This window comes from Periplaneta americana, chromosome 7 (assembly GCF_040183065.1).
Source record: "Periplaneta americana isolate PAMFEO1 chromosome 7, P.americana_PAMFEO1_priV1, whole genome shotgun sequence".
Taxonomy (NCBI): Eukaryota; Metazoa; Arthropoda; class Insecta; order Blattodea; family Blattidae; genus Periplaneta; species Periplaneta americana.
This window is the reverse complement of record NC_091123.1, coordinates 61709981-61736425: the sequence shown is the minus strand read 5'-3', so window position 1 is coordinate 61736425 and position 26445 is coordinate 61709981. Positions and strand designations below refer to the sequence as shown.

At 35.0% G+C, this 26445-nt stretch overlaps 1 protein-coding gene across 10 annotated transcripts in view; it reads right to left on the bottom strand.

Moving 5' to 3' along the window:
* Nucleotides 1-26445, bottom strand: part of cin (Molybdenum cofactor synthesis protein cinnamon) — a 219912-nt gene that overhangs the window by 56980 nt on the left and 136487 nt on the right. For 4 of the 10 annotated variants that reach the window (XR_011332980.1, XR_011332976.1, XR_011332979.1 and 1 more), the window contains 3 exons: nucleotides 19499-19954; nucleotides 15854-16539; nucleotides 6150-6493 (listed from right to left, as the gene is read on the bottom strand). The gene's annotated coding sequence lies outside the window, so the exon portion shown is untranslated. Of the gene's footprint in view, nucleotides 1-5733; nucleotides 5944-6149; nucleotides 6494-15853; nucleotides 16703-19498; nucleotides 19955-26445 lie in introns of those variants that run through there. The other 6 variants (XM_069830813.1, XM_069830814.1, XR_011332978.1 and 3 more) reach the window with 5 other exon arrangements.

Genomic DNA, 26445 nt, shown 5'->3' with positions numbered 1-26445 from the left:
ATAAAATAAAAACACCGTAAAACATTTACTACTGAACTTTATTTGTTGAAACTTTGTGCATACAACACTGAAAGATGGGAGATTCCTCAGAGCTCAATATGACCCTCATTGCGCATTCCGCATAACTCATAATGGTGATACAATTCAGCCCATGTCAGTTGTAACATGACAGGGGTGATTTGTTGAAAAGCTTGAGTAACTTCTACTCTCAGATCATCAATGTTCCTTGTTTTCTATGAATAGATAAGGTCTTTAACAAAACCCTACACGAAGAAGTCAGGAGGGGTTAGATCTGGGAAGTTTGGGGACCAAGCCAAGAGATCGCTGCTTCTCATACTGGGTTTCGCCTGCGACATCCTGTATGTTTTTTTTTTAACAATCTATTTCTACAAATGTTCGATACCATGGATTCGTATTTGTCGAAATTCCCTTTGAATTCTTTCAACACTCTCAAATTTAGCATACCAAAGAACACATTGTGCCCCTGTTGATTTGTAGCAGCCATTTTAATCATGTACGATTTCATATGTCATTTCAGATTATGCATTGTTGATTGCTATATATGGAAACTCCCATCTTTTAATCATAATACAATCAGCAAGAAATTTTTCCTACTATCATAATAACTTTATAATAATAAATTAATATTATCCATACCCAAACGGATCAGACTATAGTTCAATTAGATATATTTTCGACTCACTTCTGATACTTAGTTACATTTTTGGCAGGGGTGCCAATAAACTGTAATGTCGAAACAAACAAGTGTGATAGTTGTTGGCAGTACTGCAATGTTGTAGAAAACTTTTTTTCTCCTGCACAGGATGTCAGAAATGTCATCATAAAAGTAAAGATACACATCTGAGGATTTAGAAGTTGCTATTAATGATGTCAAAAGTGGACTTTCAAAAAATTCAGCAGTGAAGAAACATAACGTTCCTTGGGTAACAATTCAGTTTCATCTAAAGCAAGATTTTGTTAGAAGTTGCCCTGGCCCCAACACAAGTTTGACTGATGAAGAGGAAATCACTCTCAAAAAAATGGATCATTGATAGTTGTGAAGAAGGATTGCCTCGTCGTAAGGCAGATGTGATTGCAAGTGTCAAAGAATTTCTCCAACGGAACAACTGGCCAAATCCATTCATAGACAATACACCAAGTACAGGTTGGCATAAAGATCTTTTGAAAAGACATCCAGATATTGCGATTCCGACTACTGGAGCTGTCACTTTAGCAAGCAGCTGCATTAGCGAAAAAGATATTCGAAACTGGTTTGTCAAAATATCTGAATGTCTAACGGAAGAAGAGAACATTTATGTTCTTAATCAACCTGACAGGATATTCAATGCTGACGAGACAAGTTTCATGTTGCATCCTGTAAATTCAAAAGTTTTAGGCCCAAAAGGAGCTTGAAATATTTATGAGGTGGATCAAGGAAACGCCAAAACCCCCATAACTGTAATGTTCAACTTTTCAGCTAGTAGCTTCGTGGTACCACTGATGGTAGGTTTTCCATACCAGAGAACTCCAGCAGAAATTGAGTGCTCAGTTCCAGATTCCTGGAGAATTGGTTGCAGTGATACAGGCCAGATGAAAACTGATGTCTTCTATGAGTAAAGGTATTGCAAATGTTTTTGTGCCATTTCTAAAAGAGAAAAACATCCGAACACCTATAATTTTATTTGTAGATGGGCATAAAAGTCACATGTTATGCCAAATTAGTCAAGTATGCACAGAACTTTGTGTTGTATTAATCGTGCTGTATCCCAATGCATTGCAAATTCTTCAACCAGCCGATGTAGAAGCATTTAGACCCATAGAAGAAGGCTGGAGGAAAGGAGTACTTAACTGGCGCAAAGACCACTCTCATAAAGACCTCCAAAAGGAACATTTCTGTCTCGTCTTAGAAGCAGTCCTAGAGAAGTACATTAAATCTAAAACATTCCGAAATGGTTTCAGAGCATGTGGGCTATTTCCTTGAAATTCTGATTTCATTGATTACTCAAAATGTCTTGGCAGCAAAGAAATAAACGAGACATCAGCTCAATCATGCAGTGAACTAGTGCCAAAATTAGATTATGAATATTTCAAATTACTGATGGGTGAAGAATTAATACAAAAGTTTAAAGACAATAAGAGTGAGACTGAAGTAGATCACAGTAATGATTTTTATAATTATTCTCTCGAGGATGTGGAATCAAGTATTTCATAAAGGTGTGCAATCCAAAGATAATGAAAAGACAAAGCACTGTGTTAATTCTATAATTGAGTTAATTAATTCAGATTATGAAATGACAGACAGGCCTACATTTGATAATGAACAAACAGCTGATAGACTCTATCCTAGGAAGAAGACGAGACGACTAGTGAAGAACAAGGAAAACAAATGTCTCTTAAAAAAATTGAATTGTCTCCAGAAAAATCGTGTTATCCAGGATCCTCAGGGGCAGCAGGATCACCACAATGTACAATCATACCAATTTTAGGAACTGAAGAGAGAATCAACTCTTAACTTACCAGCAAAACAGGTGATGTTTCCAGAAACTATGAGTACAGAAACATTAAAAGAAAACAGTGAAGGATCAGAAAATATGGAACTGAATGATATTTTGTACTGGCCAGAATCTTCGAAAAGAAGGGAAAACGACAAATTCAATCTTAGTCATTTGTTTTAACAAGCAAAATTTGGAAAAAGATTCAAGCAGATAAAGAGCACAAAAAACAGGTAGAACAAGAGAAGAAAGAGCAAAGAAAGAGAATGAGAGAACAAAAAAACTCGAATACAAAAGAGCTGCCTAAGATAAAGAAAGGGCGAATTACTAAAGTGGGTAAGGGTGCTGATGTAGGCCTAACTGAAATGTAGTCTTTCAAAAACGGCATGTGTTATGTTTGTGTTCGTACTATTAAAACTGAAAATGGAAGAATGCAATGTTCACTGTGCAATAAGTTAATCCACGAGAAATGTGTACCTAAAAATCGTCAGCAACATATTCCCAATAATACAGACTGTGACGATTTCCTTTGTTGTCTGTGCTACAATGTTGATGAAAGTGATGCTGAAGACTTGTTTTTAAATATTGAAAATGATAATGAATAAATGGGACCTGTGTTGATTTCAATTTTGATATAAACTGTTGATAAAATGGATAGGCTATGCCAAGAACTGTATCAATACCTGGAAAATATTGTAACAAAAATTGCATTTTTCAGAACATATTTTTCACACCTGAAAAAAAATTATTATTTCATTTTGAAATGTAACTGGATATATGAGGGGCTCACAACCAGAGTGGACCAAGTCCACCAGTGATCAGTTTGTGAATTAATACAATCTCGGATGAAGAAAACTTAGATTTATTCATTGCCATAACAAACAAAGTCCATAACTCATTTGTTACTCCACAGAGGGCAGCATTTCCTATGGAAGATGAAGGTTGCAAAGAGCGTATTCTGAACCTCAGCGCTGAGCAATCTGATGGCATCACGGTGTTTCGAATTTCACCGATGGCGTGACTGATGCTCCACTGGTGTCGCACCAGTGCCATCAGCTTGTAGAGGTGGTGGCAGTCTCCATCAGCCACCATCAGTGAATCTGATTGGTTCTTGTATAGGGCGGGAATTGGCAGACGAATGACAGCGTGCACTGTTGTGTCATGACGGTGTGTTCTGCTTTAGTTCTGCTGTATTGTTTGTAATGAGCACAACGTAAAAACAATATGTTAATGGCTTATGAGCGAAAATGTCAACAGACCAGTTATTACTACCAGTTCAAGAAATAAATTGTTTATGCTCTCTTTTCTTTGAACGAGATGGCAGTACGGAAATGTCGCAAAATTTTTCTAGCGTAGCACAGACAACAACTTATACATTCGCCATGACAGCCATCGATCCTTCCAGCAGTTTTGTTCCTATTTTGCTGCAGCGTGACGTCATTGTTGTCCACCAGTCCGGTAAGATTAGGAATACGCTGTAAGTGTGAGCTAGGAACTTAAAGACTAAATATCTCACAACTATTCCAGATGGACTTGGTCTACTCTGGTTGTGAACCCCTCATATGTGAATAGATGTAAAAAATATCCCTTTGTCCTGTAGAAATTTCATTTTTACGATTAAACCTAAAATATCTACTCAATTTTTAATTGACTAAAATATCATCCTTAACCCTGCCAATAATTGTACCTTTCCCCCTATTTAGGTTATGTTATAGCTTCTGCTGTATGAGATTAACAGATTATGGATAGTCATGTATCAGAGATTGTTTAATATATTATATTGATAACTGAAGTGTAATGCAACTGTTTTAATAAAAATGAAACTGAATCAACAAAGCCTTCTTGACTAGTAATCGTCTATAGAGTTCAATGAAGAATGTATCGCTGTCACAACTGGTAACAAAAGAACAGCTAATCTTAACATACTACTGCCATCTAGCGTATATTTGTAATGATGAGATGATACAAAAACACATTTGAAGACAGGTTAGTATTTTCGTAAGTCAATTAATATTTTATTGTATTAGAATACTTTATTTCTTCTAATCTTTAAATACTTTCTTCTAATCGTGTAATAGTCCATTAAATCCCACTCTAGTTTTGATTTTCTGTACACAAATCAAAACCTCTGGTGAGATTACTGTTGAAAAGACTGTCCTTTCTACAGTTTATCTCGCTTATTTAGACTTATAACCGAGTGCTGCTTTCATTCCATTTGCGCTTGTGTGGAAAGATAAAATGTACGCACTGTATATACAGGATGGAAGGGAACCTATTACATTAATTGGCAGAGGTAATAGATCAAGTCAATGCGAACAAGTTTTGTCAAACAAGTTTTTTGATACATCCAATAGTTTTGAGAATACGAAATGTAACATGTTGCAACGCTCCTTGAGATCATGCTCCACAGTGGGAATGAGTGTAACTGCAACTATCCACTCCGCAGGACTTGCGAGGGGAGAATGTAAACAAAAACGTCTCATCATACATGTTTTAATCAAATTACTGTACATTCATAACACTTACACATTACTTAACATTAGTATAAACTTAATTTATTTTCTAAATTAATTTATTCTTAATTTCTTCAAAGATAATAACTTAAATGGAGATTGAGTTACAGAATATGTATTCGTAATAATGTTATTTTGAGTTTCCATCAAATGTAAAGGAATATTTAATGGAAATAGTTTTGTTTTATAAGAATATACATTCTTTAATATCTTGTAATTGCACAAAAAACAAAGAAATTAACAGGTACTGTGAATTTTAAATAAATTTAATGGTTAAATTTAGAGTTAAATGGTTATAGTGTAATAAAGAATGTTAAAAACCAAACAATTTTCGTAATTAATTGATTAAAGGCTTTTGTTTTCATCTACAGTAATTTGATCGAAAAATATCTGATGAGACGTTTTTGTTCACATTCTCCTCTTGCAAGTCCTGCGGAGTGGATGTTTGGAGTTACACTCACCCCCACTGTGGAGCAATGACCTTAAATACTATTTGCAGAATTGCAAACGTTACATTTCGTATTCTCAAAACTATTGAACGTATCAAAAATTTATTTGAAAAACATGATTGCATTGACTTCGTCTATTATCACTGTGAATTAATGCAATAGGTTATCTTCAACCCTGTACAGTGGCGGCTTCTCAAGGGGGTTGCAGGTTTGAACACCCCCCAGTAATGTTCCTAATCTCCCAGCTTTGTTACTATTAAAAATATAATTTTATTTTACAATTTTCATTCATGACTATCTGCAGCTGGCGTCTTGTTTTGTACATCTGCAGGAACCTCCGAGTCTCTTGGTTTGCAGAGATGTTGAAAACCTATGGAAGGTGTTTATTGAGATGTTCGGCTAGTGTGGGGGGACAGGGGGATTAGAGGCGTGGTCTACTGCTTTCCTCATTGAGAACGGTTTGTCGCACTCCTCTTCGATATCCATTCTACACCACCATATTTTCAAACCACCAGCCGCCACTGACCCTGTATATATACCAGGCAATCACTTCTTTGTGTTTTTATTAATAGCCTGTCTATATTTTTTGAAGTGGAGACTGAGACGTTTATACGAAAAAGTTAGCTTAATCAGTGGTTACTACTTTGTGTTTACATTTGGTTCCATAAACTAAAATGATCTGAAGTTGGGCTTACCTGTCTTCAGGGCAGTTGTCGATGCAGACCCCATCGCTGATGACGCGAGTACATGCGGAGCATTGATCAGGACCTGGACCTGTGCAGCCTCCAAGGCAAAGCTCGTGGCAGTTTTCCTGGTTGTTTTTCAGTTTCTGACATGAATTCGCGCCCCAGCAGTTGGGACTCTCACAGCTTGAGGAACAGCCGGCACAAAGTAGTGCGGCCTTGTTGTTTCCAGAAGAGCGCTCCCCATTCCGAAGGATGGAGCCCCAGTCGACGGTGTCCACATAGCAGAGCTTTTGGTTCTTCTCGATGCGAACCGAGCCCCTCAAGATCGCTGTCAAACTGCCCAGTCCCAGTTCCTTCAACAATGAGTTCAATAAATATTATATTATTGCTAATAAAAGAGTTCGAAATTTTAGCGAGTGTATCTCAAGAGAATGTTGTGTAGATTTTCAGTTTTTAAACGGAAGAAACAGATATTCTGTGCGCAAATAGAAAAGCATTGGCTACGCCGCTACGGGGATAACGAATATAGTGTCGACATACGAGGAAGATCATAATATTTTACGGGTATTACTCGTAAAAAATGTCGTCTGCTAGCGATAAATACTAAGTATGAGCTCGGAGAGAGTGTACACAAACTTACCTTGCCAGGCCACATGGGTTTGAATGACAAGTTATTATTTATATTCTGTTATCGTTCTTTAGCATTATAAATAATATTCAACTTATCATTTTATTTTGTTATCGTTCTTTAGCGATATAAATAATATTCAAGTTATCATTTATATTCTATTATCGTTCTCTTGTGATATAAATAATATTCAAATTATTATTTATACATGTTATTGTTCTTTAGCGTTATAAATAATATTCAAGTTATCATTTTATAGTCCTTCAGTGTTATAAACAATATTTAAGTTGTCATTTAATTTTGTTACTGTTCGTTAGCAATATAAATAATATTCGAGTTATTATTTATATTCTATTATCATTATTTAGCGATATAAATACTGTTCAAGTTATTTATACTTTGTTATCGTTCTTTTGTGATATAAATAATATTCAAGTTATTATTTATACTTGTTATCGTCCTTTAGCGTTATAAATAATATTCAAGTTTTCATTTTATCGTTCTTTAGTGTTATAAATAATATGTAAGTTATCATTTAATTTTGTTACCGTTCATTAGCAATATAAATAATATTCAAGTTATCGTTTATATTCTATTATCATTATTTAGCGATATAAATACTATTCAAGTCATTTATATTTTGTTATCGTTCTTTTGTGATATAAATAATATTCAAGTTATTATTTATACTCTGTTATCATTCTGTAACGTTATAAATATTATTCAAGTTATCATTTTATTTTGTTATCGTTCTTTAGCGATATAAATAACATTAAACATATCATTTATATTCTGTCATCGTTCGTTAGTGTTAGAAATAATATTTAAGTTATCATTTAATTTTGTTATTGTTCGTTAGCGATATAAATAATATTCAAGTTATCATTTATATTCTATTATTGTTATTTATCTCATAAAAAAGTTGTATATTTGATATAGGAAGATGTAATTTATGTATATTATTTTAGTTGATTATTTAACGACGCTGTATCAACTACGAGGTGTTTAATATTAAAGCAAATTTTACATATATAGGGTGATTCACGAAGTTCTCTCCCGGTTTATGGAGGTGATTCCTGAGGTTATTTGTGACAGAAAATGTAAACAAAAGAATGAGATCACATTCATAATTACGGAGTTACAATATATTTTCTAAAGGCGTCGTAGTGAATGGAGCGCTAGGCATGTTTGTTGCCATAACTACGTGCACGTTGTTGATAGTCGTTATTTATTAAACTGTGCATCATGTTAAGGTATAAACACGCGAAGGGTTGCTTCAACGCATTCTGGATGCCACGACGACAATAAGGAACAAATGCTACACACGCGATTCACATCCGTGCGGACCGCTAGACAACCTTCAGATTCAAGGAGGCATTTTCGAAAATGTGATTTTATCCACTCTAAATAAAAGATAGGCCTACTGATACATAAACAATCAATTGCTTATGTTTTAATTATTTTTTGCATTTTTGTTCATGAAATTCTTAAATAAAATATTTTTTCTGTTATTTCAAATTACCATAACTTCGTAATTATGAATGTCATCCCATTAATTTATTTACATTTTTTGTTCCAAATAACCTCAGGAATCACCTCCATAAACAGGGAGGGGGGTATTTCGTGAATCACCCTGTATAAAACTGTGTACTTACGTGGCACTATCGTATTTATGGGTCTTTCCCTAGTGCACCTACGTAGCTGCGATCTTAGTAAAGCAAAACAGGTGATTTATTTTTGTGAAGGATTTTATACAGAATTGGAGTTGTACTGTATATGCCTCCTACCTTTATATCTCTTCCATAGAAAACAGGGTTTAAGCTAGAAAATAAATAATTGTCGCAAAAATTCACAAATGAAAAATTATATATTTCTGCTAATTTCAAAATGCTTTTGCAATATTATAAATAATTGTGCAGAAAGATAAAATTAATAAAGTATGCAGAAACAAAAAGTTACGTAATTTGTTTCTTGGCATTTTATTATTTTCAATCCATTTTATCACACTCTGGATATACTTACAGTATGTAAGTAAATCATTAGACGTAGGTATGTTTAGAATCAATTACTGCTGAATATACATCATATTAAAATACGTTATTTTATAGGCACTCTAAACACAGGGGCGGCCCGTCCTTATGTGCTACAGTGCTACAGCACAATGATAATTTTTGTTCAAATGTATTTGCAATACCACCATAGTATCTGATCTGCCATTTGACAATTTTCCGTGGTTATGTTCATGACGCGTTATAGAGTGTTTAGTCTTCGCTCTTAGCTCTTTGGTGCCTCAGGGGGTACAATGTGCTACTCAAAACTCTAAATGAGAATGTAGACAATTAATGCGCATGTGCGAAGCTGAAATCACTGCCCTGATTGGCTATTTTTACGCGGGGAAGTGCTGTAGTCAGCTTCAGCACAACACAGCTTGGAGATTGCAAAAGTAAAGCGTAACGAGAGAATGCTTGTTTGTGGAAGAACTCGGAACTATTTACAATGTAGGCCTATTTGGTAATTCAAGTGTCCGACTGCTGCTGCCGTCTACCTGGTTTTTGAGGTTCCTCCTGAATCAGTCAGCAAGCGACGGAGAATGGAATCCGAGAAAACTGAAGCCAAGGAAGTATGTGACCGTATAATTCAGAAAACTACTCACCGTTTCCAGTCTTTAAGCTATCTAGATGCAACAAAATTGTTAAACAGCAAATTTTCTGGCAATTTTTTGATAGCCTAATTTTCCCGAACGCGAACTTGAAGTTGCTGTCAACAGCTATAATGTACTGAACAAAAGAGTGTTAAAGACATAACTTTGAGTTCTATACGGAACACCTGCCTTCCGGAATATAGATAGAGCTGTTCAATTGTTACGATACATAGCCTCCAACAATTCACAGGATCCATTCTGTGAAGTAACACTGTCATTAGAAAAGAGTATGATATCCAAGTTGAAGGGTTTAACTCCAGGGTAATTGACAAGTTCTGCAGTAGGAAGGAACGTCGTATGGACTTCATATTTCGTCACTAGGCGAGTCTCAAATTAAGATAAATACATATAAGTGTATGCAGTAGGCCAATATAGAAATTGTAGCACACTCATTATTTTGACCACCAGCCGCTACTGTCTAAACATTGAAATTCTTTACTATTAGGCCCTTCAAGATTTATTGTTAGCAGAGTGCTAACTCTTTTTTACTGAAAGGTCGTTTCCAATTCCAGTTTTTACAAGATTCATGCAACTAAATCCTCGCTCACAATTTACAGTATGCGATGGAATTATATAAATCAATTAGAAGAAATTGTTCACTTAACTTACATCAATTGCACCAACTCTTTAAAATAAATTTCTGAACATATATTGCTCAATACCTCCTTAAACACTGTCATTAGCATTTCATTTAAATTCAGATTAGTTCAAACACATCTCTGATTTCATTTTCTCCATTACCATCTTCGTTTCTGAAGTCTAATGTGGTTGTCGTATTTTTGCACATTTACGTTCAAAGTTTGTTGCATTTTTAGAAGTCGAGTAGCAAAATGCGACTGTGGCTTAAACCCTGCTAGAAAGTCATATGTAGTTTTTAAAATCTTTTGCATTCGGGTGGTTTCAAACCCGCAAGTATTTAATGTAATGACAACTCAGAACAACGAGGACGACATTATGTGAGTGTATTACAAAGAGAATCCTGCCCTAGATTGGTATCCGATACCCCAACCTTGAAATTAGGACAAGGGGTCTCTTCACTGGCTCTTTTATCATATGAACAAGAATCGGCTGACCTAGTTTGGATCAGTTAAGTGGAGATGGGGACGGAAAGTGGGTCATCGAAGAGAGGTCACAGGTCACACTCGAGAGATGGGAATTAATTGAATTTAACACGAAGCTAGTTATTATCTTAAGATATAACTCGAGAATGTCTTTCTGTGGTCTGAAAATTACCGAAGAGTAACTTCCAATATGCAAGACCTGGCATATTTCATCTGAACAAAATTATGGAATATTGGAACGTTATTATTAACGTGTATTTTCATGAAAATCTACTTTATACTTCTTATAATTAAAACTTAATGCCACCAGTGTAGCTTAGGTGGTAGCACGTTTGCCTACTGATCCAGAGTTGCGCTCGGGAGTGGATTCGATTCCAGCTTGGGCTAATTACCTACGTGAGTTTTTTCCGTGGTTTTCTCCAAACGTAAGGCGTATGTCAGGTAATCTATGGCGAATTCTCGATCTCATCTCGCCAAATACCATCTCGCTATCTCCAATTCCATCGATTCTAAATAACCCAATAGTTGATACAGCGTTGTTAAATAACCAAGTAAAAATAATTAAACAAGAAAAAATGAACTACTTAATGTTTGCAAGAGGTTTATTTCAACTAATGGCGGGCACTTGACGTGAAATGTCGGTAGGGGAAACCTATCACCATACACTGTCTTTGCCCACCACAAAATCCAGTTGGACTCACCAGGATTCAACCCTGGGTTATCAACGTGGAAAGCCGACGCGCTAGCCATTCGGGCTCGGCTAATGGTGCGGGACATATAATATGAAATGAATGATAACGGAGAAAAAGGAAAGAAAGGGAAAGTTAACAAAATCAAGAATAACGAAAGGCCAAAGACAGAGCAAGAATATGAAGAAGGAAAACAGAAAAATAAGTATTTATGAAACTGACAAAAAAAGAAGAAATAGTAGTAGGCCTGAGGCTGCTATGACACTATCAAAGTTCTTTGGCAGAGATGTTTTATAATATATATGACAGTGTAATGGGTTTTCTTTTATAGAAGTTTCTTTGATAAAGATCTTTTATAAAATAGTGCATCTTGTTATCGTTGATAAAAGATTTCTATACCTTGAAACAAATATGGCGGAACGCAAATATAACTGGACTGTTGCTACCACAAAAATTTTGATATCGGAGTATGCAGGAAATGAAATGTTGAAAATAAATAAATAAATAGATAGATAGATAGATAGATAGATAGATAGATAGATAGATAGATAGATAGATAGATAGATAGATAGATAGATAGATAGATAGGTAGGTAGGTAGGTAGGTAGGTAGGTAGGTAGGTAGGTAGCTAGATAGATAGATAGATAGATAGGTAGGTAGGTAGGTAGGTAGGTAGGTAGGTAGGTAGGTAGGTAGGTAGGTAGGTAGGTAGCTAGATAGATAGATAGATAGATAGATAGATAGATAGATAGATAGATAGATAGATAGATAGATAGATAGATAGATAGATAGATAGATAGATAGATAGATAGATAGATAGATAGATAGATAGATAGATAGATAGATAGATAGATAGATAGATAGATAGATAGATAGATAGATAGATAAATAAATAAATAAATAAATAAATAAATAATAATAATAATAATTTGTATAACTTTTCAAGTCCTCGCATTGTAGCTCTTTCAATAAGGTCTGATGGATAGGTACCTCTCTTATCACGTCTTATCCATGGTTTAACCCACATGCGTTTCTTTTTCTGTTCCTTTAACCAGTAACATGCATATCTTAATAAATGAATTAATTGCGGTTAAACAAACATAATACTGTTCTTCATTCATGGTGTTATAAACTTAACACGTAAATATTAGATCAATAAATCATAAACTTAACCCTCCTGCTACCAAGGGAGGGGGGGTAATAGGATTACCCCACTGATGATTTTTGAGTATTTTTTCCATTTCTGTCCATATTTATTTTTTTAATTCCTTGTATTTCTCTGTTATATGTCTACTAACATTTTGAAATAAGAATAACACAAATAATTCATCTACTTTAAGAAGTAATTCGCTTTATTCATGTTGGGTGGTCTTGTTACCCCCCCTTAGTAGTCTGTGTCATGGAAATTCCAGGAGATTAAATTCAATCTGTAGCTTAATTTTTTTTTTTTTTCATTTATGAGTGTTTTTGGTTCCAAATTATTTTCTTTCGTGTTATTTATGCCATTATTCATACTTTTATTTATATTATGACGTTTGGTTTCCATTTTTTTTATTCCTGCGTGTTATGGTTATTCTAAAAGCGATTTTATTAGAAGTAATTATTAGTGGACCCCCCCCCCCTTTTTTTTCGAGATGACCATTGTAGTATAGGTGGTGTTCGAATATTTTAATTTCAACAAAGAACTAAATATTGTTTTATTGGGTTTATATATTTATTTTTATAAGTTTTTATACATTTTTTACAATTTTATTTTATTATAAACAAATCTTTTGAAGATGTTTATGTTTGCATAGATTGTATTCCAATATTTAAATTTCAACAAATAAATGATTTCTAATTTATGTTACAGAACTGTGACATTCATAGTTTACAGCTTTGTTTTTCACTATAGCTTTGAGAAGTTTGTCTTGAAATGGAAGGCAAGTTTAAATTGACTGTGTACCTGTATGTTATCTTATAGTGTCACGAGTAACATATCTATAGTTGTTTAATTTTGGTATACATTTTCAGCAATATGGAACAGGACTTTTTAACCACTCTGTATTTAAAAAATGGGACAATTATTTTATATTTTTTGGAGGTCTCCAGTCAATAATACTCGTACATAAATTGTTAAATGTTCCAAATTCTTAACAAAGATTGATATATGATTTTGATGGGGGGTAATTATATTACCTCACTTGGTATTAGTAAGTTGTAATAAAATTTGGTAGGGGAGAGTTAACGCGAAAATATTAGTATCATAATCATAATATAATCATAAACTTAACGCATAAATATTAGTATGAACAATTCCTCGGAACACGTTTTAGGAGAGTTTTTGTTTCTAAAAAAAATTATGCAGTGTAATAATACTCAAAATCCTATCTTCTATCAAAGATATTTGATAGTGTGAAGCTAGGCGCTCACTTACAGGAAAAAAATTCGTTCGCTGTGTTCGGATTTTTATTCTTTGCATTATTTTAAATGGAGCATCGCCCACTTGGCTGTATCGCCTCTGTCCGCATGACCGGATTCCGTTCAGAATTCTGGCCAGAGAATTCTAAACGGATTTCCGTACGGTCCAAAATCGAAATAAAGAATGTCATGGCAAATATATCGATTGCAAGGTCTCCAATCACGGTAATATTGAAGATATAATAAAATGGATGAAGCGAAGCTTATTTTATTAGGTCCAACAGTATGAAGAGCTTTATAATATGAAATTAGAATTATAGGTGGGATGAGGTTGGGAAAATACTAAATTAACCAGGTATGTCTTTCATAATTTATTTAAGACAGAGCTATTCATTTTATTTCCAAGTTCAGCTCACAATATTACAATGAAATAATGTGCTCTAGCGGTAAATCTCAACACCATTTGATGTTCGGAATATGTATTATATAGCTTTCGCATGTTAAATATTATAGTACCTGGTTCACTATTTTCAGCCTGTTATGGGCTATCTTCAGAACTGGTTGGTGCTGGTCTTGGTGCCTTTTGTTTGCGTTTCCTGTGGGGGTGTGTTTGTGTAGTGTAATGTGGAGTCAAAGAGTGTGTGTGTTCTGAAATTGAGTTGTGTGTTTATATATTTCGTATTGTTCTAATGTGTTTAGTTTGTGGCTTTTTTGTTGAATATGTAGAATTTCCATGTCTATGTTTATGTCGCTGTAGGTGTGGTTAGCATTTGTGATGTGTTCTGCATATGTGGAAGTGTTAGGTAATTTTGTTATGGCTATGATGTGTTCTTTGTAACGTGTTTGAAATGAGCTGCCTGTCTGTCCTATGTAGAAGTTGTTGCAGGTGTTTGTTGCATTTGAGTTTGTATACGCCTGTGTGGTTGTATTTGTTCGCTTGTGTTGTTTGTGTGATGAGATGTTTTTGTAGAGTGTTATTTGTTCTGTATGCGATGTTGTAATTTAATTTCTTGAATGAGGTTGCAATCTTGTGTGTGTTTTTGTTTTCGTAAGTTAATGTGATGCATTTTTTGTGTTCTTGTGTTCGTGTTGTATTCTTATGTTTTTTGCGATTATGTTTTGTCTTTCTTATTATGTTGTCTATTATGTTAGAGTTGTATCCGTTTTCTTGTGCTATGTATTTGATTGTGTTTAGCTCTTCTTTGTATAGGTCTCGCAAGTACGGATTACCGACGGAAGGAATGCGAATCAAACACTGCGATAAGGAGGAGCGGGCGACAGGAAAGGTCAAGAGATAACTTGAATGATATTCAAGAGTACAGTCGGAAGAGAAATGACATCGATAGAATCAGTCTTGCGTTGTGATCAGGGACGTCGCTAGGGGGGTGCGAAAGGGTGCACAAGCACCCCATAAAAATCGGAGCATCCCTTTCCGCACCCCAAAGGGCAATTTATTATCAAAATACTAGGCACAAATTATTTTGAAGAACTAAAACAAACAAACAATTTCTTGGATGTGAAAAAACTACGTCCCATAGTGTATCGTAATGGATGTGATGAGCAATAATAATAATAATAATAATAATAATAATAATAATAATAATAAACAGATGTATAGTATGCGTGCAAGTGCATAAAAGAACATTTTGGATTTTTTATGTACCACATTTTTACAGCTCGCACCCCATTTTTAAATCTCGCACCCCATCCGCATCCCCCTTGCTCTGATCCTGGCGATGTCACTGGTTGTGATAGTTACATTACAACTTTAGTTTGCTCCATTCCATGTGAATACGTGTCTTGTATCGCACAGTATTATTATTTCATTCGTAAACATATGTTGCGCGTTTAATTAGCTTCGAATTTTTTTCTTGCTACGTTCTTTATTTCCACAGCGATGTCCTCATTTGTTCATCTTCTTGGAAGAGACAGTACTTCCATCGGCTCGCACCTCTCCCCCCTACAAATACACGTCAAAACAGACAGCAACGCCATCATTGCTTTTCGGTAATCGTTTCTTGCGCGAGCTATAGTCATGTTGGCTCACTGGTATGTTGAGTAAGTTGTGTAATCAAGATGTATTATTTGATGATTAATTTGGAAATGCGGACAAGTGAGCGATAGTATAATAAAAATCCGAACGCAACGGACGAGTTTTTTTTCCGGTAAGTGAGGGCCTACCTTAACACGAATGACAAGAAGAAGCTGAAGAGTTATAGGATTTATTCGCTTACCTTCAGCTCGAACATCTCGTACACCACGAGAGCGTAGTTCACGAAGAGCGAGTGTCCTCTGATGACGGTGAGGTTGGGGAACAGGGTGCCCAGGCTGGTGAGACCAGTCACTCTGTACACGAGCAGGTAGTCCGTGATCTCGTGGAGCTCGGGGAAGCTGTACTGCTCGTAGTCGGTCTCGTTGGCGTGGTCCACGAGGACGACGCGGACGAAGCCCTCGACCACTCGGCAGCCGCTAAGACGCTGCAGAGCCTGCACCTTATTCCTGATGTCCATGCTGCGGCAGATCCTGCCGCCCTCCTTGGTGACTTGCACGGAATTGGTGCATGCCACCAGCAGCGCCACCCATACACCCACACACAACCACAGTTTGACACACGAAACGAATATGGAAACGCGTAGATTTTCGTATTCTCTTCCCATAACGTCGAAAAGAAAAAAATTCTTGGTCTTCGAAAGTTAAAAATGTTCAGTCTACTTCTGCTTTAATTTGCGAAACATGTTTTCCTTATTGCAGTGTCACCAGTTCACCATGACGATGCCGATTGCTAAAAATCTATTATCTGCTGCTTCAACACTCAATAAAGAACGTTGATTTAATTAAATAGACGATTAATTGTAATAGTAAAACTTTTTACACGGTGTCTTTGTTCACTCCAGTTTGCATTCTGACTGTACTGCAATTGCTGTAGTCACAAATTAAATAAATTACCAACGGCGTCAATCCGCACACTCACTCTTACACACATACACAGACTGATTGTTTGGTTTTTCACTTCAGGTTGTTTCGTAGAACAAACACAGAAGTACACAAGTTGTTATCATAATTCTGTTAATTTACTCTGTAAACTATTCAGAGGCAATTAAACAAAGATGATGTGGTAATGGCAAAGAAATCAAATTATTCTGAGGAAACCTAGGTGAAACTAGCGCACTGTTAGTTCTGGTGATTTCGGAAGTGAAAATTCGTCATTACACTACGTTATTACAAACCAGTACTTACATCACAAAACAAAAAATCGGAAGTGAAAATTCGTCATTACACTACCTTATCGCAGACCAGTACTGACATCACAATAAAAAAAATCACCAGCCTTTGCCCAGCGCTTGAAAATCCTGTACATGTTCGTATATTAAAGGCATAACAAAAGTCTAACCTAACCTAACCTGTCACAGATTCGTATATACAAGACAAAGCGTGAGTGTACACTATTGTGAAACTTTCGTAATGACACCAAAGTTATGTTGGTATGATTGAGAAGAGAGCTCTAAACACTTGAAGGTGAATAAGTAGAGTACGTCAATACGAAGTAAACTAACTCAGCGCTAGTTTATCCGAAACCTACCTTACAACATCTGTTCTTCAAAAACTTCAAAAGACTGTGCTAGGAACAGAATGACACTGACGATCGCACTTAAAGTCAAACGCATCAACATGCACTTATCCTCAGTTTCAGAATTTAACAAATCTAGTGCACAAACTTACTATCTTCAGTTACAGAATTTAACAAATGTGCTGCACAAACTTACTATCTTCAGTTACAGAATTTAACAAATGTACTGCACAAACTTACTATCTTCAGTTACAGAATTTAACAAATGTACTGCACAAACTTACTATCCTCAGCTACAGAATTTAACAAATATACTGCACAAATTTATAATCCTCAGTTTCAGAATTTAACAAATCTAGTGCACAAACTTACTATCTTCAGTTACAGAATTTAACAAATGTGCTGCACAAACTTACTATCTTCAGTTACAGAATTTAACAAATGTACTGCACAAACTTACTATCTTCAGTTACAGAATTTAACAAATGTACTGCACAAACTTACTATCCTCAGCTACAGAATTTAACAAATATACTGCACAAATTTATAATCCTCAGTTTCAGAATTTAACAAATCTAGTGCACAAACTTACTATCTTCAGTTACAGAATTTAACAAATGTGCTGCACAAACTTACTATCTTCAGTTACAGAATTTAACAAATGTACTGCACAAACTTACTATCTTCAGTTACAGAATTTAACAAATGTACTGCACAAACTTACTATCCTCAGCTACAGAATTTAACAAATATACTGCACAAATTTATAATCCTCAGTTTCAGAATTTAACAAATCTAGTGCATAAACTTACTATCCTCAGTTTCAGAATTTAACACATCTACTGCACAAATTTATAATCTTCAGTTACATAATTTAACAAATCTAGTGCAAAAACTTACTATCCTCAGTTCCAGAATTTAACAAATGTAGTACACAAACTTACTATTCTCAGTTTCAGAATTTAACAAATCTACTGCACAAATTTATAATCTTCAGTTTCAGAATTTAACAAATCTAGTGCATAAACTTACTATCCTCAGTTACATAATTTAACAAATCTAGTGCACAAACTTATTATCCTCAGTTTCAGAATTTGAAAAAAATCTAGTGCACAAACTTACTATCCTCAGTTTCAGAATTTAACAAATCTAGTGCACAAACTTACTATCCTCAGTTTCAAAATTTAACAAATCTAGTGCACAAACTTACTATCCTCAGTTTCAGAATTTAAAAAATCTTGTGCACAAACTTACTTTCCTCAGTTACAGAATTTAACAAATCTAGTGCATAAACTTTCCATGTCCAAAATATAAATATGAGTTACTATTTCAGTGTCTGTTAAATTGAAACACGCGGAAAATATCTAATAAATTCAACATTAGCGGTATTTGTTTTGTTTTCATATGAAATTTTTGTGCGCTTGACATTCGATCAATCTGGTCACACTTTCTGTTAATACGGTGACGTCATTGGCTTGGATAACTGAAATTATGATGTTCTTAAAACAAGGTAATTTAGTTTCGAATCCAGCCAGCCCTGATAAAATAAAAGAACAAATGAATTTTACATCATAATGAACTGGTGTTGGTTAAATTTATGCGGGAGTATAAAGACAGAAAAAAGTTAATTTAACTTAGTCTAATTTCAAAGTACTTAACTGCGATATTAATTTTCAATTTTCTGTAACGACATATTTTTATCTGTAATTTCAAACAACTCAAACTACAGATGTGTGAATCGTTTCTACTATCAGTTGTATTGTTGTCTCGAGACTAGGAATCATGGAATGAGGAAGAAATTATGATGTAATTAACGAGAAGACTCCGCCTTCTTAAATTTAAATGCGGAAAGCAAAAATATAGAAATTAAAAGAAAAATCAAAATTTTATTTCAAAACCAAACATCCTTCCAATCCCCAATCATGCTCACAATAACAGTCATGAACAGCATAAATGTTTCACGCAATTATATGAATCCGATGTTACTTTTTATTTCATTTTGACAAACATTTGCTTCATCCTACAAGATTTTGACTGAAACTGTTACCACTTTTGCGGATCACAAAATGGTATATCTCCATAAAACTTTATAAAGGTGATTTTTTTGTAATTAAAAAGTTGGCCAATTTTGTCCCTATTTCTTATTGTAGGAAATTAAAGCACTTTAGAAATACTGTGTTCTACGTAAACATTTCACTTTGATGGTATCAAAACGCTAAACAAAATTTCTTCACTTTCTGAACCATTTAATTATAAATTTATTAATTTATATTTTTGTTTATAATATACCTGACGGACAGTTTGTACTTACTTCAATTCGTACCTATTATTACCGCACTTCGATCAAAAATGCAAAATCAATGAGAGACTCATGTTCACAGTAAGACATGCCGGAACACTTCCTGCCGAGAAACTGAAGGGCAGTTCAAAGTATGTGGTTCGTTATATTATAGACACTTAGAATTTATCGCTCCACTTACACACGAGCGAAGAAACATCAAGTTGTTATCTTAACGTCAAGCAGTTCAAACTCACCTCTAAACTAGGACACACAATATTCTTTTGAAAGAGAGGATCCACGATCTGACAGCTCTTCAGGCGAACTTTTCTGGAGGCAGACGTATTACACATAGGCAGCTGACTTCTTGTCGTACGTGAGCGTTCGCTTATCAGATCGGCTCTGACATCTGGATCACTGTAATTGTTTTCTGCCTCTTTTCAGATTAGAAGGTTCCAACCCACGGCAGAATCCACTTCCAGACGTTATCTGCGGAGTTAAGTTCGAATATGAGACAACATGCACGTGTTTACTGCAACACTCAAATTACCAAGCTAAAAATAATACTTGCACATCTAAATTATGTATTTTGACGACTAGATGACGTAGAATGACGTTTGTGAAAAATGTTTTGTTTATACGTAAATTAGCGATTCGTTTAAATGTGCATTGCTGTGAATATTGCAACACAGTGTGATTTAGGAGTAGTAGTAAATATTTTAGGAGTGGTCGGCCTAATATGGACTATTTCGAGTAAAAAAGTTCATATAAACATGTGTCCAATTTTCAATGGGCATGGAGATACAGCTGTTTGAATATTAAGGAAAAAAGCGTTACAAATGTATGAAGGAAGGACAAATAACTACGTACTATTGACTACGTACAAAGGAATAGTACGTGTCGCTATTCTGAGCTCGTTTTATAGCAGTGCTGTTCATGATTGGTGTAGGGAAACAGCTGTTTGTAGTACCCTTGGTTAAAAGGATTGACATGTTCTTCCAGCACGACGGAGCCCCTGTAAATTTTAGCCGTCAGGTGACATATCAGCTTAAATCTCACATTTTCCAAACGATGGATCGGGTGAGGTGGTCACTTTTTGGCCACCAAGGTCCCCAGAGCTTGCTCTTGTTAGTTTTTGGTTTTGGGGTGGATGAAAGAAAAAGTGTAGGCTACAAAAACAAAGTGAACACAAGGAGCGAATCGGTCGGTCGAATTATGAATAGTGCTGACAATCTCCGAGAAGAACAAGACTTACTGTTGCCAACAGAGTGAAAAAGAGCACTGAACTGTTGAAATGTATTGAAACCATGTAAATGAGCAATAAATATGATTATTAAAGTCATTTGTCTTTCCTCCTTGCCTCGTTATAAAGCTGTACAGCTATATCTCCACACCCATTGAAAATTAGACACAAGTTTATATGAGTTTTTTTTACTCAAAATAGTCTATACTACTAACCCTAAAATATTTACTATTCCTCCTGAATATCACCCTGTATGTAATAAAAGTAAACTTTTGTATTTGTAAGTCTGCGAAATTTGATTAAAAGTGCTATCTATTTCATGAATAATATAGACAATACCTGACCTGAATTTATTTCGCACGAAGTTAATATAAAATCTGATTACTTTCTGCTTAAACACTCATTTTTCCCCATGATCAAGTCTTGATAGCACATTCTCATTAAAACAGTCCATGCACAAGTTATAAAAAATATCTATAAATATGGTTAAACAATATCTGAAGATAAGGCCAAATAGCATAGGTATAAATGCTCACGCCCCTCAGAAGAGAAAGATTATATTATAAAGTATAGCTTCTATGAGGAATTGGAACACACTTTTGATCAGTTATCTAGATAACATTAAAATTTTATTAGGGAATTTCAATGCTAAAGTAGGATGGAATGATATTTTTAAACCGAATATTGGAAAAGAAAGCTTACACGTAACTAATAATGATAATTGAGTTAGATTAGTCAACTTTGCCACACCAAAAAATTTAATTGGTAAGTAAGTAGATTATTTTACGACGCTTTATCAACAACTTGGTTATTTAGCGTCTGAATGAAGTGAAGGTGACAATGCCGGTGAAATGAGTCGGGGTCCAGCACCGAAAGTTACCCAGCATTTTCTCCTATTGGGTTGAGGGAAAACCCGGGAAAAACCTCAACCAGGTAACTTGCCCCGACCAGGAATCGAACCCGGGCCACCTGGTTTCACGGCCAGGCGTGCTAGCCGTTACTCCACAGGTGTGGACAAAATTTAATTGTGAAAAGTACATTTCCGCATAAGGATATACATAAATATACTTGGACTTCTCCAGATGAATTGACACACAACCAAATAGATCACATCTTCATAGATAAACGAAGACATATTTTTAAATAAACCATTGGAAAAGAGAGCTTACACGTAACTAGTAATGATAATGGAGTTAGGTTAGTCAACTTTGGCACACTAAAATATTTAATTGTGGTAAGTACAATATTCCCGCTTAAGGATATACATAAATATACTTAGACGTTTCCAGATGGATTGACACACAACCAAATAGGTCACATCTTGATAGATAAACAAGGCATACTTGTGTAGTAGACATTCGATCCTTCAGAGAGGCATATTGTGATTCTGACCATTATTTGGTAATTGGAAAATTAAGAGAAAGACTATCAGTAGCCAAGCGAGTAGAGCAACAAGTTAATATTAGGAGATTCAAATTGCGAAATTAAAAGACAAAACTAAGCAACATTATCAGGTCGAAATTTCAAATAGGTTTGCCACCTCAGCAAGTTCCGACAAAGTTGAGAAGAAGTTAGATATTAATAACGTATGGGAAAATATCAAAGATAATATTATCAAAATCCAGCTGAGCAGAGCATAGGTTATTATGAAACTATGAAAAAGAAACCGTGGTTTGCTGAAGATTGATTCATGGTAGTAGAAAGAAGGAAACAGGCAAATTCTTACTATGGGGTATGTGCATAAATCATCTAGAAGACTGTGTAGAAAAGCAGTAATGAGTTTGTAGTTCAACATTGTAAACGTATGCAAATCTAGTCTTTCAGGTGAAGCTCCCTGTAAAGCAGATTTGAATAATTTCAAGGGAAAAATTGTTCCGGGGCCGGGTATCGATCCCGGGACCTCTGGTTGAACGTACCAGCGCTCTACCACTGAGCTACCCGGGAACTCCACCAGACACCGTCTCAACTTTTCCCTTTATATCCACACAACTCGCGTGGGCTGAACTCAGGTGAAGGACTAGATTTGCATAATATATACGTTACTGTGTACGTTAACAGAAAACCACAATTCCAAGTCACACAGAGATTGTGTGCACTCGTTGTGGGTCTCTGGCGTTTCGTCAGCCCACGCGAGTTGTGTGGATATAAAGGGAAAAGTTGAGACGGTGTCGGGTGAAGTTCCCGGGTAGCTCAGTGGTAGAGCGCTGGTACGTTCAACCAGAGGTCCCGGGATCGATACCCAGCCCCGGAACAATTTTTCCCTTGAAATTATTCAGTGTAAACGTAATTTGTGCATACGTTATACATAAAACCCTTAACAAAATAGGAAACCTTACTTATTGATAAACATCTGTATAAAATTATAGGCCAAATCCTTGGGTTCTGAAGTCACAAAATTGTTTAAATATCTTATTTCTCTTAAATTAAAAAAAAGGAAGAAAGAAAGAAAGAAAGAAAGAAACGAAACGAAACGAAAAAATAGAAGTAGGGAGAGTCAATGCTGAAACTCGAGCATATTAGTTGGACTTGCACACTGCAATAAAATTGAAACTGAAGGCTTGGTACCGGTACCGCTTTAAAATCCATACTAATAATAAATCTGTAGCCAAAATTTTTCTGGTAATTTTCGATTTTCCAAAATAATTGGTGTTAACATGTATAATTAACCATCCTGAAACCGAAAATCGCTTTTTTGAAATTTTTGTTTGTATGTCTGTCTGTCTGGATGTTTGTTACCTTTTTCACGCGATAATGGCTGAACCGATTTATATAAAAATTGAAATATAAATTAAGTTCGTTGTAACTTAGATTTTAGGCTATATGGAATTTAAGACACTTTATTTAAAAAGGGGGTTATAAGGGAGCTTGAATTAAATAAATCGAAATACCTCCCTTATTATTAATTTTTGTGAAAAATGTTGCGTAACAAAAGTTTCTTTAAAAATGATTTCCGATACGTTTCATTCCAAGCAAAATTTTGATGGGACCAAATTGCACCAAAAACGGATGTTCTCTGAACCAAATGATCATATTTTAATTATTTGCATGTAATAACAATTAAGATACATGTTAAAGGAATTACCATTGCACTAAATGAGTGGTCTCTGGACCAAAATGATCGCATTTTAATTATTTAAATACGATTTAAATTAAGTGACATATTAAACGATTTATCCTTCTATCAAACACGAATGTTCCCTGGACCAGATGTCCTATTTTAATTAAGTAATTACTTTATATTTATTTCTAACAAGTGCAGCGGAGCGCACGGGTACAGCTAATGATAAATATTTTTAAATGACTGATAGCTTATGCATGTACTGTATTAAAAATAGCAAATTTACTAAAATCTACTCTTCAAACCCCTTCTTGTTAGTTAAACATGTCATTGACTTCAATAAGAAAAGCACATAGCCAAACTTAAAGCACGAACGTTAATCTGAATATTATCACAATAATAAGTTTGTGTTATCGCTATCGAGGTGTTGTTCAGTTGGGCAATAAGGACGAGAGTATTTCTATTTTAAATTATCTTTTAATAATCCATTATCGGAAGGTAAATATTTTGAAGACTTACAAATTGTGACAGCACACAAGATGTTTCCGTACTTGAAACGTAATTATCACATGTCATCGAACGTCACTTTGGAAAACAAATTCAGAGAAAAATTAGGACTTTTATATTACTTCTAAAGCTGTTATTTAGCAGTCTTGGCGGTGGTTTGGTTATCAAGTTCTTTCTTTATGTCTTTCTTTCCTTTCTTCTTTCTAACGAGGGCCAGGCACTGGACGGACCTATGCACGTATGTCCATATCGACCTATTGTGCGCCACAGACGTAGACCTAGTGACTTTTCAAGTCGTGGAATTCGTGAATATGACGCTGATATACGAATCATCCTGCCTCATCCCTGTAGGACGAGATCTCACTCCCAGACGAGACATTACAACCTTAGGATCCAGAGACCCAAGTCTATATCAGCATCCGAAATCCGTACTATTTCTGACACTTCAACCCAGCCAACTAGCGTACAGGGCTTTGCCAATAAACAGGCTTCGCTCAGGTGAATGCCGTCGGCATTTTACTGTTACAGTTCGAACGCGACTGCCGAGGAAATAGTGTGTACATTTCCCTGGACCTAACGTGAGAAGGTTGTGCTGCTTATACTTTATATTTGTATTCTTATAGTCAGCATGGAATATATTATTCTGGTATTTATTTTTGTTCTTTAGATTATTCACATGAATATTTATTACTATTTTTGCATTGATTTCCCTTAAATTTATTAATTTCGGATAGTGATATTGTTGCATTTTGCATATAATTACTTAAGTAGTGTTGCGTAGTATGAACAGATAACAGAGACAGACGGGACATTAAGTTTACAGCTTTAGTATACAGCTGACTTCCATTCTGTGCATATCAGTTTAGTTCATGGTACAGCAATACACATGAAAGAGCGAATATTTATTTATGATACGTATATCAAGTAGAAATCGTACTAAAAGAGTCGTGCTCTATTTCCAGCAGTCGACAGTTCTAGCACTTATTATAAAAGCGAATTAAATTACATCTGTAATGTAGTCTAACGTGCAAGTCGCGAGATTTTATTACCGAAAGGTGACGTATTGAATCTCCGGTAAGCAGGCTGTTACTTGCCCATGCCACTTTTATAACGGCGCCGTAGGAAACGAAATGTCTTTCCAGGCATTCATCCGTTAATGTCAGTATTATTTTTAATTAATAATACAGTCCATATGACTTACCATACAATTGTAATTAACATTTTACATCATCCTATTTACATTATATTAATTTGGTAGTAAACGTTTTCGCCAGTTCGGTATCATCAGACTACAAAATAACATAACGATATATAAGTTAAAAAAGAATTATTCTTACAAACCCTGGAGGTCAAAGGAGACGAGGACGACCACATCTGCGATGGATTGATGGAGTGGAGGAGGATCTTGTAAGATTGGGATACAGAAATTGGAGGACTGTTGCATAGGACAGAGACAGATGACAACGCCTACTGAGGGAGGCCAGGGCTCATAACGGGCTGTAGTGCCGATGATGATGATGATGATGATGATGAGTTAAATATGAATATGAATTAAACTTACAGTGTCACACAAGTGTAACATAATATATCTGATTAATATATTTGATACAGGTTCAACTTTAGGTTACATAATTCAATTGTGTATCTGAATTTGTTAAAAACATTACTGCAAGCATTATCTCGTCATCTTTCAACATGAACTACCTAAAATAAAATAAAAATCTTTAAAACGTAACCTATCTTCATGTTTAAAATTATGCTAATTTAATTAAAAACACAAGCTATTATATCTATGCTTACATCTAATATAGATTAGTGGTATTCCACTTATATTGTGAACCTTGTTATTATGTTGAAAATTGAATTACGTATATATATATATATATATATAATCGTCTATGTCGTACCATTTGCATAACACTTGTAAATTTTAATAATTACTTTGAGACAGGCACACTTGTATTGAAAGAATACGTCATATGCTGTTAAATATTTGTATCTAATTGATTGAATTATAAAATGTTACGTCGGAATATGTGACTATTAAATAGTATGACTTTTCCTGTGCGAGGGCAGTCCTTTTTGCCAGCAGACCGAATGTTTGGTATTTTGGAGAAAAGGCTCAGGAAACATGCAAAAATACTGACGCCAAAAGAATATCATGATATTTAC